Source organism: Salmo salar, chromosome 10, assembly GCF_965601325.2.
Source record: "Salmo salar chromosome 10, fSalSal1, whole genome shotgun sequence".
Lineage (NCBI taxonomy): Eukaryota > Metazoa > Chordata > Actinopteri > Salmoniformes > Salmonidae > Salmo > Salmo salar.
Genome location: NC_138300.1, coordinates 98,628,232 through 98,634,231, shown reverse-complemented (window position 1 = coordinate 98,634,231; position 6,000 = coordinate 98,628,232).

Here is a 6,000-nt window from a genome sequence, read left to right as displayed (position 1 = left end):
AGACAGCCCCACGCACCCCATTGTTTTAGGTCTCCCCTGGTTGAGTTGGCATAACCTTGTTATTTATTGGTCCAAGAGGAGACTGCTGGATTGGTCGCAGGAGTGTCAGGGGTGGTGAAGTCCGGACCACACCCCTCAAGTGGATTTACCGGAGGAATACCAGGATCTGCACCGGGTTTTCTCTAAGACCCAGGCTACACGCCTGCCTCCTCATCGCCCCTGGGACTGTGCCATTGACATGCTGTCTGACGCAGCCCTCCTGAGAGGACACGTCTATCCCCTCTCCTATGCGGAGACTGAGGCCATGGAGTCCTACGTACAGGAGAGCCTCCAGCAGGGTTTTATCTGCCTCTCTGTGTCACCAGCCTCTTCTAGCTTATTTTTTGTTAAGAAGAAAGATGGGGGAATGAGCACCTGCAATGGTTATCGAACACTGAATAAAGCCACCGTTAAGTTCAGCTATCCTTTACCCCTCATCCCGACTATTATCGAACAAATGCACGGGGCGCAGTACTTCACGAAACTGGACTTGAGGAGTGCCTACGATCTGGTGCACATTCGTGCAGGTGACGAATGGAAAACGGTCTTTTCCACAACTACGGGGCATCACGAGTATCTCGTAATGCCTGTCTAATGCTTCTTCAGTCTTCCAGGCCTTTATTAACAAAGTGTTTCGGGACATGCTGGGACGGGGCATTGTGGTTTATATAGATGACATTTTTGTCTATTTTGCTGACCGCACCTAGCATGTCTCTTTGGTCAGGTATGTGCTGGAAAGACTGTTGGAGCATTATCGATATGTTAAACAAGAAAAAATGTTGTTTTTCCAGCAGTCCGTGTCCCTTTTGGGCTACCTCATATCCACAGAGGGAGTGGAGATGAAGGAGCAACGTGTCAGCGCAGTCAGGTCATGGCCCATCCCCAACTCCGTGAAAGCAGTCCAGCGATTCCTGTGGTTCACCAACTATTTCCGGAGGTACATCTGGGGCTTCAGCACGGTGGTCGCGCCTCTTACCTCCCTGCTGAGAGTAGGTCTCTAGCGGCTTCGTTGAATGGCGGAGAGGGCGTTCGAGACGCTGAAGGCACGCTTCACCACTACTCCCGTGTTGGCACATCCCGACCCCTCACTCCCCTTCATTGTCGAGGTGGATGCCTCCGAAGTAGGAGTCGGGGCAGTGCTGTCCCAGCGCACTGGAACCCCTACAAAGCCCAATCAGGGTCTTGAATACATTTGACGTTTTTGTAATTTAGCAGACATTCTTATCCAGAATGACTTACAGGAGCAAGAAGGGATAAGATTTTTCACCTAATCGGCTCAGGGATATGAACCAGCGACCTTTCGTTTACTGGTACAATGCTCTTAATCGCTAAGCTACAAACGTCCTATGTTTTAAACATCATTGGACACAACGCTCCCATGAAAAGTGTCTAGAACATTAATATCTTACATTCTGAGAACATGGCAACCATGTTCTGTGTATGTTTGGCATGATGTTGATGAAATATTCTCCTAACCCTCAGAAAACTGGACACATTAATGTTCTTGCAACATTCCAATGACACTGTCTTGATTATTAATATTTAATATACTGAGAACATGGTAACCACATTCTGGGTAAATTCTGGAAAATCACTGGAACATTCCTATGAAAACGTTAGGGAATGACCTAATGAGACTCTTAAAGATGCATCCTGGGATCTTAAGCACTTACAAATTCATAACATATCATATGAATTGCATACACATTTAAAAAAAAAACAAATAGATGACGTAGTACACAGTTGTGTACAATTTTCATGGATCCGTTTTGGCTCGTTAGAACTACTTTCAAAACTCATGTCTGAAATTACTTTTTCAAAAGTTGTGGGAACATTTGACGTTAGCTGGGGAGAGACATCAGGTGCACTTAAAAATATGATTCAGTTATTTTAGAAGCTAGCAGATTCATTACTTACCAACAAAAGTTGCAAATCACAAAAAAACAATATTACGTTTTGAAGTTCACTTTCCTTGCTTTGTCTAACAACACAATCATGAATCTAGCAAAAAAAGTATTTATTTAGTTTCATAGCATAAAGGTTTGCTAGCAAATCTCTCACACTGGCTTAAGTGCAGGGGGTTTGCCTAGCAATACTTGCCTCGGAGGGAAGCAACATCTGCATAGAGCGACAAATTCCCATTATTTGTGAATCTGTTTGGATCAAACAGCTAGTGTGACTGCTAAAATAGCTTTGTAATAATAGGGAGAAGTATCTATCAAAATAACTACATTATACCATTCACTAATCATAAACTATTTACATAGAAATGTGGGTACATTTCTGGACAAAATTCTAACTTACTCAATCCTTAAAACCTTTCATAGATCTAGTAAAAACCCAAATAGTGTGAGGAAGAGAGAGATGTCATTCCAAAACATGACTCAGATTAATTTACAACCTTGATAATAATAATAATAGGCCTGTTTACTCTCAACTTCAGCTATTGTTTTCTTCACATTTATTAATTATTTATATTACATATCTTGTGTCTCAGTTACAGGAAAAAAAACAAAGTGCTGTAAACAGCGTTCAAACGTTTCCAGTAATGCACTACTAATCTGGAAAAGTTAAGTTTGTTTTATATGTGCAGTAACATACATCAACAAATAAACACTGTGAAAATATGCAAACTGTACCACATCTAAATAATTCTGTTCAAATGCACATTCGGGAAAGGAATCCAGTTTAATACCACTCCCTCCTTCTAATGCAACATTCAAGTATAGGGCTCAAAATCCATCAGAAAGAATGGAGAATAGAGAAAACACAGCATAGTTAAATCCTGACAGCGAGTGACTCAAACAGAGTTTGTTTATTTCTCAGGCCCTAAATGATTTGTGAGTGTATATTGGATAGAGAAATGACACTCAGTGAGTGGGTTACCATGGATACATTGATGACTCACTAGTAAGAGTCAGTAACTCCCCTTTGACCCTCACACACACTCTCCGTCCACACACCCATCAGAGGTCTTAAGGGTGTGTGTCAATTGTCTGAAGTGTCCTCCTTTCCTCATCCTGTCTTCATCCTCTCCTCTCCTTTTTCTAATGAAAAAAATATAAATATAAACTCAGCAATAAAAGAAATGTCCTCACTGTCAACTGCGTTTATTTTCGGCAAACTTAACATGTGTAAATATTTGTATGAACATAACAAGATTCAACAACTGAGACATAAACTGAACAAGTTCCACAGACATGTGACTAACAGAAATGGAATAATGTATCCCTGAACAAAGGGGGGTCAAAATCAAAAGTAACAGTCAGTATTTGGTGTGGCCACCAGCTGCATTAAGTACTGCAGTGCATCTCCTCCTCATGGACTGCACCAGATTTACCAGTTGTTGCTGTGAGATGTTACCCCACTCTTCCACCAAGGCACCTGCAAGTTCCCGGACATTTCTGGTGGGAATGGCCCTAGTCGTCACCCTCCGATCCAACAGGTCCCAGATGTGCGCAATGGGATTAGGATCCGGGCTCTTCGCTGGCCATGGCAGAACACTGACATTCCTGTCTTGCAGGAAATCACGCACAGAACAAGCAGTATGGCTGGTGGCATTGTCATGCTGGAGGGTCATGTCAGGATGAGCCTGCAGGAAGGGTACCACATGAGGGAGGAGGATGTCTTCCCTGTATCGCACTGCATTGAGATTGCCTGCAATGACAACAAGCTCAGTCCGATGATGCTGTGACACACCGCCCCAAACCATGACGGACCCTCCACCTCCAAATCGATCCCGCTCCAGAGTACAGGTCTCGGTGTAACGCTCATTCCTTCGACGATAAACCCGAATCCGACCATCACCCCTGGTGAGACAAAACCGGGACTCATCAGTGAAGAGCACTTTTTGCCAGTCCTGTCAGGTCCAGCGACGGTGGCTTTGTGCCCATAGGCGACGTTGTTGCCGGTGATGTCTGGTGAGGACCTGCCTTTCAACAGGCCTACAAGCCCTCAGTCCAGCCTCTCTGAGCACTGATGGAGGGATTGTGCATTCCTGGTGTAACTCGGGCAGTTGTTGTTGCCGTCCTATACCTGTCCCGCAGGTGTGATGTTCGGATGTACCGATCCTGTGCAGGTGTTGTTACACGTGGTCTGCCGCGGCGAGGATATATTTTGTACACAATAAAGAAAATATATTACGGGTCAACATCTAAATATTGCTCCCAGCGCTGATCAAAGCTCAGAACGCTTATATTCTTGGTCTGACTGAGTTATAATCACGCCTAGCTGCCTCTTTGTGATCGAGTGAAATCACAAACAGTGGTTTGTTCGTAATATTCACCTGCGTCTCCCGGATTATCCTCCCAGATTTCCCTAGCCCTAGCAGCTAGAGGTCTTCTCGGGTCCAAAAAGATGGACCTGGACCCGAACGGACCAGAGGACAATCAGACCAGGATCCGAACGGAACCGATACATTTTTTTAAAAGGGAACCCGGACCTGAGAACAATCAGACCTGAACCCAAATGGACCCGACAACAATCAGACCTAGACCCGACCCATATCCTAATGGGTCCGGGTCTAGACCAGACCCGATTGAACCTGAGTGACAAAAAGATCATATTTATCAGCCAAGTTGCTCTTCTGAATAGGTCTTTATATGTTGGCTAGGCCTTCTATAAGTCAATAAATTCATCATAAAATAAATATCTTATAGGCTATGCAGAGCCGTGGTTGGGTCCATTTAGGTCCGCTTGGGTCTCTCAGCTGTAGTTACATAGACCAGAGACCCGATGACAATCAAACAGGATCCGACCCGGACCCGAGGAAAAAGTTAGAATTTTGGGTCCACTCGGGTCCCGGGTTGGGTCTCTGGTATTTGGGTTTGGGTGGACCTGTGAAGACTTCTACTAGCAGAACATTCGCCACTCTCTCGGCTAACTCCACCCTCTCGCGGCACAGGCAGAGAGCTTGAGACGTGAAAAAGATGCTGGACAAAAAAGCAATTTATATACTGTCCCACGACCACCTGCAGTGTCTTCAGACATCCCCCAAACAAAAAACGACAACTTGTAAATAGTTGCTTAGGTCAGATATGTCAGTCAATCAGGTGGCTAGCTGCCGACAGAGACTTCTATTGCAGCAACGTTGAAGGGGTCTCTGGCTAGTATTACTTAGCCAGATAGAAGGATGAAGGAAGAAGTTAACATTAAATGGAGCCTACCTCAGCAGGAGCAAAAAATACACTAGAAAGTTTTCATAATAATGTTGCTTTACAGAAAGTAGGCTAGAGACAGCCAGAGATGTTGCACTGAGGGGTGAGGCGGAGGCAGGCTGCAATGCATGCAGGAGGAAGCAAAGGAGACAGAGAGAGAGAGAGAGATGAAGCAAGCAGATGTGTGGGATCCCCCAAGACAATATGTACTAATCTTTTCAGAACTTTAAAATTAGGAAGTTATTAGGAACTTTAAAAAAGGACATGTGTTTCAATATGAACATCTCCACATCGCATATCTTCCCTATAGGTCTACATTAAAATGCAATCAAAAGGCAAAAAATACAGTTCTAAAAATATAATATGTTTTAGTTTCAACGCTGATGCTACGTGTTAGTGTTAATGTTTTCCCCCTTTCAGAGGTATAACATTACAATTGTATAGCTAATGTTTGTAGATCGACTGAGGTGAATAAGCCTACAGCAGCCAAGGTGATAATGGCTGGGGTCATTTTTGCTTGTTTTTTTTGTTCTCCATAGAATTTTAAAGTGTTTTAATTGTATAGAAATGCAGTAAATGAGCTTCAAACTCAAATCCTGGTTACGGCCCTGAACTATGAACTAAATGGAGAAATGCACAGTTGAACAATAACAGTTATACAGTATAGTGGTCCCTCAGGACACAAAATGAGGATTATAAATATAGAATGTCCCGTTGTAAATTTGCTGGCAAACATAAAGGTACAAACACACTGTTTTCCAGTACACCACTTCTCCTTCAGGTGAAAAATATCAGGGTTAGGGTT